At 51.3% G+C, this 14,819-nt stretch overlaps 1 pseudogene; it reads right to left on the bottom strand.

Moving 5' to 3' along the window:
• The window catches only part of LOC128945470 (zinc finger protein 208-like), a 463,302-nt pseudogene that overhangs the window by 204,851 nt on the left and 243,632 nt on the right, over nt 1-14,819 (bottom strand).

Here is a 14,819-nt window from a genome sequence, read left to right on the forward strand (position 1 = left end):
GCTCTTCCTTCTAAGAATGAAGCTGGGTTCACAATATTAGTTACCTGAATGGTTACATCATCTGATTCAGCCAGGATGGCCTGGTACTTTAAAAATCTGGAAGGCGACAACCAATGGTTGCCTTTCTGTTCCAGCACAGCTGACACAGTGTGGGATACTAACACAGTCACCTTTTGGCCCAGCGTAAACTTCCTGGCCTCTTCTATGTTAATTATTACTGCGGCCACTGCCCTCAGACAGCCTGGCCATCCTTTACTTACTTCATCCAATCGCTTGGAGAAGTAGGCCACAGCTCTCTTGTGTGGTCCCAACTGCTGTGCCAGTACTCCTAGGGCCATCCCTTGCCGCTCATGGGAAAATAGCCAGAATGGTTTTGACACATCTGGGAGACCTAAGGCTGGTGCTCTCATCAGCTCCCGCTTCAGCCTCTTAAAGGCCCCTTCCGCCTCGGGAGTCCAAACTAGGACATTCTTGGTTTCTTTTAGCAAATCATACAATGGTTTAGCGAGTATCCCATACTGGTAGATCCATAGCCGACACCAACCTGTCATCCCCAGAAAGGCGCGCAGGTCTCTCACCGTCTCTGGTTTGGGCATCTGGCAGATGGCCTCTTTCCTGGCTGCTCCCAGGGATCGCTGTCCTCTGGAGATTTCGTATCCCAAGTACACCACTTCCTTTTGCACCAGTTGTGCTTTCTGTTGAGAGACTCGATATCCACTTAAACCCAGGAAATTCAACAAGGAAATAGTCCATTCAATGCATTCTTCCTCCGTCACTGTCGCTATTAGGAGGTCGTCTACGTACTGCAGGAGAGCGCCATCTCCCGGCGGCCCTTCCCATTGTTCTAATTCTTTGGCTAACTGATTCCCAAAGATCGTGGGCGAGTTAGACCAGCCTTGGGGCAACCGTGTCCAGGTAAGTTGGGTCTTTCTCCCCCTATCTACTGATTCCCACTCAAAGGCAAAAATCCTTTGACTCTCGGGGGCTAAGGGAAGGCAGAAGAATGCGTCTTTCAAATCTAATACGGTGAACCAGGCCAGGCTATCCTTTAGCCTAGTTAAAAGCGTATATGGATTAGCAACCACCGGGTGTAATGTCTTGGTTATTTCGTTTACTGCCCTCAGATCCTGAACGAGCCTATACGTTCCATTAGGTTTCTTTACTGGCAAGATCGGTGTATTAAAGTCCGATTCACATTCTACCAATAACCCTAGTTCTAAAAACCTTTTGATTATGGGCTCAATTCCCTTTCTGTCTTCTATCCTCAGAGGGTATTGTTTTCTTACCACCGGTCTTGCCCCGACCTTAAGTTCGACAACAATCGGTGTCGCTCGTTTTGATTTTCCAGGTATATCTGTAGCCCATACCAATGGATAAGTCTTGCTCAGGATTTGCTCGAAATTGTGGTTCTCAGGTTTGGGTTCCACACAACTGATTGTTAGGCTTAGGGCTGTAATCAGTTGTTCATCGTTTACTTGAAATTCCAATTTGTCCTTGTTGAACTTTATTATGGCTCCCAGGTTTTCCAATAGGTCTCTTCCCAATAAGGGCTTTGGCGAATTTGGTAAATACAGGAACTGATGTATTCCCATTTGTTTCCCAATTTTGTATTTAATGGGTTTCAAAAAGTAAGCTTTTTCTGGTTGGCCTGTTGCTCCCACAACTTGTACAAATTCATCACTTTTAGGTACCAATTCCTGATTTAAAACCGAAAAAGTTGCTCCCGTATCAATTAAAAATCGCAATTCCTTTTTACCTTCCCCTAGCTCCATTTTAACCAGTGGGTCTGCTAGGGTACGGCCCACCGGTCCCCGTCATTCACTATCCTGATGTGTGGTGGTGGTAGTGGCCATAAATCTTTCCCTCAGTTGGGGACATTCTCGCCTCCAGTGCCCCATCTGTAGGCAGTGCGCACATTGATTTGGCCCTACCCTAGTGGGGTGGGGCTGGAGTCTCCCTCCCCTTCCCATTGGGTTGCCTCTACCCCTTCCTCGAGTTCCAGGTTCCGGGTAACCTGTCTTTTGAGCTGCCACTGCTACAGCCACCACTCGGGCTATCCTCCTGTCTTCCTTTTTCTTCTCTTCTGCTTCTCTATTATTATATACCTTCCATGCCTCATTTAGCAGTGTCTCTAGGTTTTTGTTTGCTGGGTGCTCAAGCTTTTGTAACTTCTTCCTGATGTCTGGGTTACTCTGTCCCATCATTAACCCTAGCAGGTGCTGTTTCCCTTCTTCTGTTGCCGGGTCTAGGGGTGTGTATTGTCTCATTGCCGCCCTGAGTCTGTCCAAGAACTCCGATGGGGTCTCATCCTTTCCCTGCCTGATGTTATATAGCACTGACCAGTTGATAGCCTTAGGGATTGCATTACGCAAGCCCATCGCTATCAGTTTCCTATACTGCACCAACCGTTGATAATGATCCGCGTTACCTGGGTCCCATTCTGGTTTACTGCTGGGAAAATTATCTTCTATTCTCCCCGGTAACACTTGAGCATGTTGTCTCCCTGTTTCCAACACAAGCCCCCTTTCTGTATCTGTCAGCTCCGACAGCATCACTTCTATATCCTCCCAATCAATATCTAAATTCTTCGCCATTAATTCAAATCTCTTTGCTACTCCCTCCGGATTTCTCCTAAAATTTTTTTGCTTCATCCCTCCAATTGTTCAAATCACTTGTCGAGAACGGCACCTTTACTCTAGTCTTTTCCCCTACCATTGGCATAATTTGTCGGAGAGGAGCTATCGTATGGTTCCCCTCCTCTCTTTGCTTTGTTTCCCCCCGTGCCACAGATCTGGTATAATGAGAGTGACTGGTCCTTGCCCCGGGGTTCTCTTCCTGTGCCTCTATGTCCAGTTCCTCATTTTCACCTCCTATCTCTATTACACAGTCCGTCCGACTCCCGTCCTGGGTCTGTCGTCCCCCTAATATCTGTCGACCCTTATCCTGCCCCGGGCTACTACCCCTCTCATCCTCTGCTGCTTTCCCATCTCTTTTATCCTTTATCTGTATTATTATACTCAATCTCTGCGAGTTGTTCTCTGTCTCCTTTTCGCATGTCACATTACCACTCCCCTTATATTTTAATTCAGGGACGTCGCCCCCCCATGAGTCGCTCTTGTCCCCAGCCTTTGGTGTGCTGGTTTCCATTCTGCAAACACCAGTCCTTGGTGTGTTAGTTTCCATTCTACAGTCACCCCCATTTCTGGATGTGTTACTATCCCCGTATGGACTAAGCTTGGGCGGGCTGCGTGTCTCCCCCCGGCTCTCTTCTCCCAATGGACTGCCTTCTTCCCTTTCGAGCTCCAGTCTGGGTGGGCTGTCAACATAGCTCCCCGACCCCTGTGGGCTACCTAGTTCCTGAGGGCTGCCCTTTCCCTCGCTAATCCCCGATTTTGATGGGCTACCCTCCTCCCAGCCGTTGTCTAGTTTCTGAGGACTGCATCCAAACTTAGATTTCCACCACTGCTCCAATTCCTTTAATGGGCTAGGATCCCCTTGTTCCTCTTTTGGTCCGGGAAGGGGTCCTTCCCGCCCTGGAGCGAATGGATGGTATTCCCACAAGCTTATTTCGCTCTCCTTTCCACTATCCCTCCTTGTTAACTTGAGACACTGCTGTCCAATACTGCATGCATCACAGCAACGGTCCTTTGACTTCGGACCTTTCTTATCTCTTTCCAAAGCCAATACTAGGGGGTCCTGAGGGGCTACATTAATTCCACATCCCTTTTGCCACTCAGGTTTATTCCTTAGGGTGAAAAACATGTCTGCGTATATTACCTCATCCCATTTATTGAGCCGTCGGAGGAAGAGCATAAGTTGTAAAATGGTATTATAGTTAGTTGTCCCCTCTGGTGGCCACTTTTCTCCGTCATCAAGACGGTACAGAGGCCACCATTGTGTGCAATACTTAAGAAGTGTTTTTTTACTTATGTTTCCCCCTGGAATCCCTCCCAGGTCCTTCCAGTGTTTTAAGATACATCCTAAAGGGGTTTTCATATTTATATCTTTACTCTGTTGGCTTCCCATGGCTATTCCCTGTGTCTGCGTTTTCTGTTTAACCGGAACAGTCTCTTTTCGCAAATACTGTATGTCAATTGATTTTAACTCTTCATACACACAATTTCCAATCGCTTTGTCCGTTTCCGACCTGGCTTCTCGCGAAGAACAGGAAATGCGGAGCGGGACTCCCTCTCGCTTCGCAGCGATGCTGCGTCTCATTCACTCTCACCCACACATCTTTATGAAACAGTTCCTGCCTTATGGTCTATATCAGAACGGACTGTTTACCAGGTAGGGCCACGAGAGGTCGCCTGCAGACCGTGAGATACCAGTTTGCCAAGTTCATGCACATACATTTCCAATCTGTTTACATAGAAAGTAATAAAAGCATCCCCTATAAAATTTTACAACGGACACATAAGACAAACACATAAAACCACCAATTAACACATCTTTCTCCCGCTCTCAAAGAACAATAGGCAATCTCCCATACAGCAAAACAAACCAAGGATACCAAGTTCAACTCTTCTCTACCATAACCTAGTCGTTTCCTTTTGTACTCTATTTACGGGACTTTAACCCGTATTTACGGGACTTTAACCCGTAAAATCAGGGATTTTTACCGAGGCGTCCCTCCGGCTTACCCTGCGAGCGGTCACGTCTGACCCTCGTTTTCCAAACAAAGCGCTTTATCCCAAAACCAACAAACAATTCAAATACCTCTTAAAGCCAATAGGCAATTCAAATACCTCTTAATTGAGCAGGAGATGCAGCCAGCGTCCATCCGAGAGCACCGGTCCAGGGAAGGAGCTTCTCCCGACGAAAAGCCGTCAGAGGCGCCCAGAAGACCCCGACCCCAGACCCGGGCCCGGGAGAGGACCCTTAAGGCTTGGATCTCCTGTCTGGTGCCATACGTCCCTTCGTGGTCGCCAGAAAATGATGCCAAATTTTGCCCCAAACAGGCAGGGTGACTGCCTAATCAGACTCAGCTTAAGTCAATTAAGCAGGAGGTATTTTTATTAGCGACGCGTCGGAGAAATCACAAAATGGATTTCTAAGTTCTCACAGCAAAGCAAGTCTTATATACAATTTTGGGTATAGGATTACATCAGATCAGATACATAATCATGCATATTCATATGGGGCGTGGTGTAGGCGGAGCGTGGGCGGAGCGTAGGTGGAGACATCTCTTTTGGGGAATTTTCAGGTGGTCGTTCCTGTTGCCTTCATCATAGACGGGGTCTTTCTGATGAGTCTTCCTCTTTAAACTTTTGAACTCTTTTCCTAATTTGGTCAATTCCCGGTGTATTTGGCTTGGATCCCGTGGCTTGGCAAAACCCATAGGGTCGTTTTGACATTGCTGGCTCTAAACCTGCTTAGCTTATTAGTTTCTCCTATACTTATCTCTTCCCCTGTCATGATGCTCTACCTTTTATCTAATTTATTGCTCTGTTTTCCTGGTGCTGTGCTTTCTCCGTGTGTTCTAGTGCCAGGCCCTTCTTTACATGCTTCTCATTCTATGTTTTAACCCATTACTTCTGGAAGGCTATCTGCTTTAGGGCTTCAGGAGAGGCTCCAGAACATCTGCAGTATATTGATGACATCATTGTGTGGGGGAACACAGCTGCGGAAGTGTTTGAGAAAGGGAAGGAAATCATCCAAATCCTCCTGGGAGCTGGTTTTGCCATTAAAAAGTCAAGGTAAAGGGACCAGCTCGTGAGATTCAGTTCCTGGCAGTGAAGTGGCAAGATGGACTGTAGTAAACCCCATACATTTAGCAAAAGCACCATGGAGAATCTAACAAAAGGAATGCTGGCACAGCAGCAAGGAAGCTTCCTGACTCCATGGACATCTGCCCTATAAACTGTCTCTATAACCATGTGAGGCAATGCCATGGTAGCCTTTACCTATCGGTCATTTTATGGTCCCCCTAATCCCTTGCCATTGGTCAAGTTTGGATACTTGCCAAGCCTATAAAAGTAGCATGCTGTACCCTACTAGCTCAGAAGAAGAAGAGCCGAGACCCTTCGCGGACCCCCAGATAAAGCCTTCTCTGTGGAACAGCTTTTGCCTTCTCCTTCTCCTCTCTCCGTCTGCTGCTGCCTCAAGCCCGGGGCTCCACTACCCATCAAGCAAAGAGCTGAGGTCCTAAGAGCTGCTAATCACTATAGAGCTGAATATCACCAGGCTTGCTAGAAAGGTAGCCCCGCGGCATTGGCCTGAGCTGGCTTCGGGACCCGGTCCCTCCTCAGGGACTGAGATCCTGAGCACCAAGGCTCTGCTTCATGATAAGGCTGATCGGAGGCCTTATTAATGGACGGCATCAGATTCCTACAGACGTAATCAACAAGATCACAGCGATGTCTCCACCCACCAATAAGAAAGAAACACAAGCTTTCCTAGGTGCCATAGGCTTTTGGAGAATGCACATTCCTGAGTACAGTCAGATCGTGAGCCCTCTTTACCCGGTCACCTGCAAGAAGAACGAGTTCCACTGGGGCCCTGAGCAGCAACAAGCCTTTGCACAGATCAAGCAGGAGATTGCTCATGCAGTTGCCCTTGGCCCAGTCAGGACAGGACCAGAGGTGAAGAACGTGCTCTACTCTGCAGCCAGGATCCATGGCTTGTCCTGGAGCCTTTGGCAGAAGGTGCCTGGGGAGACTCGAGGCCGACCACTGGGATTTTGGAGTCGAAGCTACAGAGGGTAAGAAGCCAACTATACTCCCACAGAGAAGGAAATCTTGGCTGCCTATGAAGGAGTCCAAGCTGCCTCAGAGGTGATTGGCACGGAAGCACAACTCCTCCTGGCACCCCGACTACCGGTGCTGGGGTGGATGTTCAAAGGAAGGGTTCCCTCCCCCGACCACACCACTGACACTACATGGAGTAAACGGATTGCTCTTATCCCACAGTGCGCCCGTATTGGAAACCTGAATCGCCCTGGGATTTTGGAGATAATTACAAACTGGCCAGAAGGTGAGAACTTTGGTCTTACTGATGAAGAGCAAAAATAACCAGTGACACGGGCTGAAGAGGCTCCTCCCTATAACCAACTGCCCCCAGAGGAAACGCGCTACGCTCTTTTCACTGACGGTTCCTGTCGCATCGCAGGGATGAACCAGAAGTGGAAAGCAGCCGTATGGAGCCCCACACGACAGGTGGCAGAGGCCGCTGAAGGAGAAGGTGGATCAAGTCAACTTACAGAACTCAAAGCTGTTCAGCTGGCCCTGGACATTGCTGAGGGAGAGAAATGGCCAAAGCTCTACCTCTACACTGATTCATGAATGGTAGCCAATGCTCTGTGGGGATGGCTGGAGAGGTGGAGAAAGGCCGACTGGCAGTGTAGGTGTCATGGTTTGATGCTGGCACAATGCCAGTGTCCCCATGAAAATATATGCTCCCTGGTGTCTGCTGTGAGATGTGACCAGGAATAAGCAAAGCAGGCCCCCACTTGGAAATAAAGAAAAGAAACCTTTATTAACTAAACTACAACTCTAAGTAACAAGAAACACACAGGAAAAATGAAAACTTTCCAAAAACATTTCCTCCCCCCCCCACCAAATTTCCAATACATCTATCCCCCAAATCTCCAACTCTCGGTCCATCATCACCCTTTAGGTAATCAATTCTCAATTCATCAAGAGGGGAGGATTCCTTTTTGTGCCATAGGCTTCCCCAGGAAATACCGCTGAAACCTCGTGTGTTTCCACGTCACTCGTGGCACCGCCTGGAGAACATCTGCCATCGTGACATCTTCCTTCCACGTCCAGTGCTCTCACCACTGCACATGGACCAGAGCTGCTTCTAGGGTTGTCCTTTTAAGGATGCTTTGTCCCGTTCCAAAAAGGGCACAGTCTCACCTTTGGGACACCTGTGCCTCCCAAATTTCACCCCCTGGGGCCGAGGGGTACCAACACTGAACCCTCTTGGCTCTGAGCCATTGCCTCCCTCTGGGTGCAGTCTCTGTGTCACAGGAAACATGGTTCTGTCCATGGCCATACAGGAAAGTCCAGCTAAGGCCACTCCATCATGTCTTCCCACCTAAGATTCTTCTCTACTCTCCTGACATCTTTCACTTGCCCAGGCCTTCACACTTGCACATTTCCTTCCTCCATTTCATCTCTTATCTCTCTTCTACGAAAGGTTAATGTTCTGCAAAGTTTTCCTTGTCCGAAAAAGGGTTAAAAGCTCGGGCTCTACCCACCCTAAACTCCCACACCTGCTGGACCCCTTCTCGCTGCATCCCCGCTGCATCCCCCCCGCTTCTCCGCCAGCCGGGCTGTGCTGCCAGCACAGGATATCAAATTTCACGGTGGCACAGGCGCTCTCTGTCTCTCTGTTTCCTGGGGGGGAGGTGTGGCTGCCCGATGCCTCTCAGGGCTCTTCCACCCTTCCATCCTCAGGCCAGGCCTACCTCACGCAGCCCCAAACCAGCCAGGAGCTGGGCAGGGGAGGCCCGACCTGCTTCCCTCGCTGGAACCCAAGAGAGCTTCCCCCGGGAGCGCTCTGCTTTTAACCCCTGTGTTCTCAGAGGCGTATCCAATGTCCCCAGTGGCCAAACCAGCTGCCAGTATTCAAATGTGAGCACCTACTGGCCTGACCACTTCATATCCCAGAAAACTAACTTCCTCTCAAACCACGACATCTATATAATCTCAGTCCAGTTTATCCCAGTCTGTAGGAACCCAGTCCATTTGATCCCAATCCATATTTGATCCCTGTCCATATTTGATCCCTGTCCATAGCTTATCCTAGTCCACGTTTGATCCCAGTCCATAAAATCTGTCATATTTGATCCAGGCCATATTTGATCCCAGTCCTGATTTGATCCCAGTCCAGTTTATCCCACTCCATAGTTGATTTTAGTCCATATTTGATCCCAGTCCATTTTTATCCCAATTAATATTTGATCCCAGCCCGTATTTGATCTCAGTCTATATAAGCTCAGTCCAGTTTACACCACACTGTAGTATTCCAATCAATAATTGATCCCAGTCCATATTTGATCCCAGTCCCTGTTTGATCCTAGTCCATATTTGATCCCAACCCCTATTTGATCCTAGTCCATGTTTGATCCCAGTCCGTGTTGCCCTGCACACATTCCAAAAGTGTGCAATTCCAGCTCCCAGCCAGGAAAAGATGTTCCCGCGCTTGAAGGGAAATGGAGCAAAATCCTACAGAGACATTTCCCTCCCAGCCTTCAGGACTTCAGCTGCTGGGACTGGGAATTGAAATAGTAATTGGGAAATAAAATAATAAATAATCAGGGGAGGGTCTGTGGGGACAGAGGGGTCATCTATATCAGGGCAGGGGTCAATTAAATCAGGGGAAGGGGAATTAAAACAGGGAAAGGTCAGTTAAATCAGGGGAGGCTCTTTGGTGGGGGGGTCAATTAAATCAGGGGAGGGGTCAATTAAATCAGGGGAGGGTCTTTGGTGGGCACTGGGGCAATAAATCAGGGGAGGGTATTGGGTGGTCCCTGAGGCAATTAAATATAGGGAGGGTCTCTGGTGGTGCCTGGGTCAATTAAATCAGGGGAGGGTCTCTGGTGGTCCATGGGTCCAGGGAGACACTGAGAGAGAAACAGAGCAGGCAAAGAGAGGCAGGAGAGAAAAGGGGACACCAAGACAACGAGCTGACAAGGCGGCACTCTGCAAACAGAACTGCAACAGACTGAACATGAACGGGAGAGAAATCAGTAAGTCTCAGAGTTTTATTTGCTGTCAAATACATCCCACACACCCAGCCGCACACAATCTCCATCCCACCACTCTAAATCATTTCCCAACTTCATCTCAGCCTAATGGCTGCGGAATCGAGTGAGTTTGGCATGCAATTGAGTTTTTTGAGGTGGGTTTGTGCTCTTTTTGGGGTAAGATTGAGCTGTTTTCACTGGGATTTCGGTGGTTTGGAGGTGACAGATCTATTCCTCTTGGCTTCTGCAGTGCAAAGAGATGGAGAATAGAAAAAAATGAAGGTGAAATTAAAAGTAGAAGCAGCCAGCTGAGTTCTCAACATGGATCACAGGGAATGTGGCTCACCTGGGCTGCGCCCAAAGTGCCTCCTCCAGTGGGGGATGGAGCTGGAGCAGCGCACGAAGCTCTGCCCGCACTCGGGGCACTCGCAGGGCTTCCCCTACTGGTGCCTCCGCTGGTGTTGGGTCAAGTGAGAGCTCTGTGAGAAGCTCTTCCCACACTGGGGACACTCGTAGGGCCTCTCCCCAGTGTGCATGCGCCGGTGTCTGATGAGGTGGGAGTTGCGCTTGAATCCCTTCCCACAGTCGGGACAGCGCAAGGGCCTCTCCTCTGTGTGAATCCGATAGTGCAGGAGGAGACAGGAGCTGGTCTGAAACCTCTTCCTGCATTTATCACACTCGTAGGGCCTCTCCCCAGTGTGGATGCGCCGGTGGATGATGAGGGTGGAGTTGTGCTTGAATCCCTTCCCGCAGTCGGGGCATTGGAAGGGCCTCTCCTCTCTGTGAATCCGATAGTGCTGGAGGAGATGGGTGCTGGTCTTAAACCTCTTCCGACACTTGGAACACTCATAGGGCCTCTCCCCAGTGTGGGTCCTCTGGTGCTGGATCAGGCTGGAGCTGTGGCTGAAGCACATCCCACACTCGGAACACTCGTACGGCCTCTCTCCAGTGTGGATCCTCTGGTGTATGATCAAGTGGGAGCTCCGGCTGAAGCTCTTCCCACACTCCCCACACTCGTAGGGCTTCTCCCCAGTGTGGATCCTCTGGTGCCTGATCACTTCACAGTTCCACCTGAAGCTCTTCCCACACTCCACACACGTGTGGGGCTTCTCCCCATCATGGAGCTGCTCATGGAGCACCAGCTCCGAGCTCTGGCTCCATCTCTGGTCGCCTTCCCGGCCCAGGCTGGCTCTTTCCCCCTCAGATCCCCGCCGGCTGCGTTTGCAGCCCCTCCTCGTGCAGCATCTCCGGGGCTTTTCCTCCCCGTTGGCTTCCTGCGCCGTGGAGCCGCTCAAAACGGCCTCTTCCACCAGGTTCTGCCGCAGGCATTTGTCCTCCCTGCTCTCCATGCTCAGCTCCTGCTCTGGGGGAGGAAGGACAAGGACAGGATGGGATTTGCCTCCGTGCCACAGGCAAGGGCAAGGAGATCCCCCCAGGCCTGAGCTGCAGCCGGGGCCGTGCTGGGCTGGGAGATGGAGCAGCACAGAGGGGAAAGGGGCACTGACTTTCTCCTCACCTGCCTCAGTGTCCCAGGGCATCTTCCTCTTCCTCGCAGCCTCCCAGGCCTAGGCAATGGGAAATCCTGGTTAGGGGAAAACAAGGGATGAGCACATTTGCAGGAGCATTGGGGGGTAGGACGGCCGGGACAGATGGAGACGAAAGAGCTCTGCAGCCCGGGCGTGGAACTTGCGGTTTATTGCAAAGGGCCTGGGTGCAGGGCCCTGCTGGGAGCTGCCAGCCACAGCTCAGAGGAGGCCCGAGAGAAGAGAGGGATAGAGAGGATGAGAGGGTAAGAGAGTAAGAGAGCAAAAGCGTAAGAGAGTAAGTGTCCCGTTACAATACAATAAATCTTCTTCTGTGTTGAATATTCTATTTCTCACTAACCAATCTGGTACCAGATGCAAATCCTACAGCATTTACATACAGCCTGTAAGAATCATTACATCACCATACTGTGTTACATTTCACACCCTAAAAACTCCTCTTTGGACCCCTTCTGCTGAGCTAGTAGGGTCTGCTCTGACCCTTGGATCTGTCTGTAAGCAGAGGGAATTGTTTCATCAAAAGGGGATTACCTTCAGCTGGCCACACCATTGTTTTCCAGTTATTCACTAACTGAGGTATCTCAAAGCTTGCTTTCATTTCAATCTTCCTTATTCTTTCTATATTCCCAAAATCTTCTACCAGATAATCATATTTATAAGGTTTTCCTGTTTCATCTTCCTCAATACACACTCAGTTTGAAGGTCCCTCTGCCTGAGTCCATCTCTACAATCACTGTCCACCTGGGCTCCAGAAAAACCTCCCAAACACCAAGATTCAGCCCGGAAAAAGCCTCCCAGGAGTTCCCCGTCCCTGGTCCCTCCCCTCTGGTGTTCAGCAGCTCCCCCCTGTCCAAGCTGCAGGGGTCACGCTTGGATTGGGGGTCCCCCTTCTCCTCGGTGCCCGCCCTACCCAGGCTGCTGGCAGTCCCAGCAATGCCAAAAGCTCCCCCCGCTTCACTGTCCCTATTTCGGGATCCAGGGGCTGTTTGGGCTCCCGGGCTCCCTTCTCCCCTCATTCTCTGCTCTGGGCTGCAGCGGCTCCAAGGAGTCCCCCCTGCCCCTCTCCAGGCTCTTGAGGCTCCCGCCAACGGCGGCGCTCCCCCCTCTCTGGGCTCCCCACTTTGGGCTCCTGGGGGACACAGGGCTCTGCTCCTCCAGGCTGCCTCTGCCGGCAGCCGCCACCGCCACCCCCCGATGTCCCCTCAAGGGGCCTTTTCCGCTCAGCCTTGGACTTCTTCATTCTCCAAACATCCCCCCAAAAGACCCAACCCAGGGACCCCCCGGGATATCCGGGCCGAGCTCCCCCTCCCCGCTCACCAGTGCGTTGGGTGGGGCGATGAACCCCCAGGTGGGGGCTGCGAATTCAGGCAGGGATCGAAGGTGTGGTTCCCTCAGCTCAGCCTTGATCCGCCTTTGTCCCTCCTCTTCCTCCTGCTCCTCTTCTTCCATTCCCCCTCCCCATGCTCCTCCCCTCTAACCCCACCTCCTCCTCCCCCTTCATCCCTGCCCTTCCCTGCCTCCTCCTCCTACCCCAGCAGCAGCAATACCCTCGGTGCCCCGTTCCCGCAGCCCTCGCAGCCCGCGGCAGGAGCGGGGATGGAGCCGGGACAGGTCGGGATGGGCAGCGCGGGGCTCTCGGCTGCTCCCAGCCGCTGCGGGCGGGGGAAACCCGGCCCGGGCCAAAGGAGAGGCAAACTGGGTAAACTGGGGGCAGAGCACAAAGCTAAGGATGCACCAGAAAATGGAGCTGAAAGATGTAAGTTAATACTAACTCCAAACGAGGAAAAACTGGAAATTACAAAGTTTAGGGAAGCCAAGAAAAAAGAATTAAACAAGATAGGAAGTGAACAAGATACATCAGGGAAATGGAAACTTCCTGATGGGAGACAATTAGCTAACAAAATGTGCTTCTAGGAAAATATTAGAAGACATGCATCAGAAAACCCACTGGGGTACTCAAGTGTTTCGTGATCAGTTTTAAAGGAACTATGTAGGCACTGGGATTTTTGGAGTAGCAAAGCAAGTAACTGAAAGAGGCTTAATTTGCCAAAGGATAAATAAAAAGGTGAAGAGAAAAACAACATTAGGACGTCGTGAGTTAGCCCATCGACAATTTAAAGCATCTAAGCAGAAGTTTAGTTTTGTTAGGTTCCGGATTTATTTTTAAAAAAAACCCCATTTAATCTAGAAGAAAGAGAATGGCATATGTTAGACAGGAGATTTTAGGAGAATAAAAGCCTTTAAAGTATCACAAACAACCGAGACAAGACAAGAAAAGAAAAAGGGGAAATGAAATGGAAGGGAACAAGAGGAAAAATCAGAAAGAGAGTGGGATCCTCTGCAGGTCTTGCCTCCTCTGTTCGCGGCCCAGGCGCCTGTCCCAGGTCCCGGCTCGCTGCCCGCCTCAGCTCTGCCTGCCCCGGTTTCCATCCCAGGTGCGGCCTCACTGCCCAGGGCAGCTCCACCTGCCCCGGCGCTGTCGCTCAATTTGTGTGCCCTGCTCCCACTGCCTGGCCCGCGGCCGCTCTGCCGGCCGTGCTGGGGAAGATGGGGGTTGCTCTGTCCTGCCGCCTGCGCCGAGGTCACCGCGCCCACCGCACCCAGGGGGGTCCTAGCCATCCCATCCCCGGCTGCCCTGCCCGTGCCACCTGCGCTGGGCACCGCCGCTGCTGCCGGGCTCTCCCACCTGCCTTTGCTCTGCCGGCAGCTGCCGGATCAGCCGCCATCAGCCATGTGGGGGCTACGCACGCTCCGCCTCGGGCTCCACCGGAAGATCCCCCTCTGGCGATTCCGGCAGCAGACCCTGCCCACACTCCGACCCAGCCTCGGCGGGATATCCTCCCCTGACCCCACCCTCCTCTGAGTTACGGCCCCTTGGTAACCACAGCTCTGGCTGTTCAGGGAAACTCTCTCTCTCTACAGGAAGCACCTTATCGAAACACTAGGAGCTCAGTTAAAATGCAGCCCTCTCCAAATTCTTTCTCAAAACACGGGAGAAAGGCTAGAGAAAGTAAAAAGTGAAAGAGTTAGATGAAGGGATTGCTCTATTCCCGTTCAGAGAGGTTCCCATGGGAGGGATGCGCTGCCCCGCCCCACGGGAGCCACCAGCGCCCCTGCCGGCCGTGCCCGGAACTGCACCCAAGGGCAAAGCGCCACAGCCCAAAGGCCGGGACTGGGTCCGGGCTCTGTTTGCTGTCAGTGCCGCAGCTGTTGGTGTTTCTTTGCTTTATTATACACACTAGTAAAGAACTGGTATTCCTATTCCCATATCTTTGCCTGAGAGCCCCTTCATTTCACTACTCTAAAAATTAAGAGGACGGGGGTTTGCATTCTCCATTCCAAGAGAGGCTTTTTCTGCCTTCCTGAGCAGACACCTCTCTTGTAAAGCAAGACAAGCACCCACAGGCACCGAGGGGGCTGCAGGAGGGGCACAAGAAGGCCCTGCAGCTCTTGGGCACAAAGGTACAGCAGGTGAATGCAAGAAGGGAGCAGCCAAAGGCCAAGCTGAAGGCAAAGGCCAGGGCACAGTTCCTACAGCCCCTGAGGGATCAACCCCAGGGCCCAAGGGGGCCCCAGCACCC

Source organism: Melozone crissalis, unplaced genomic scaffold (assembly GCF_028551555.1).
Source record: "Melozone crissalis strain CALT ecotype California unplaced genomic scaffold, PUWL_Pcris_2 ptg000066l_1, whole genome shotgun sequence".
In the NCBI taxonomy this organism is placed as follows: domain Eukaryota; kingdom Metazoa; phylum Chordata; class Aves; order Passeriformes; family Passerellidae; genus Melozone; species Melozone crissalis.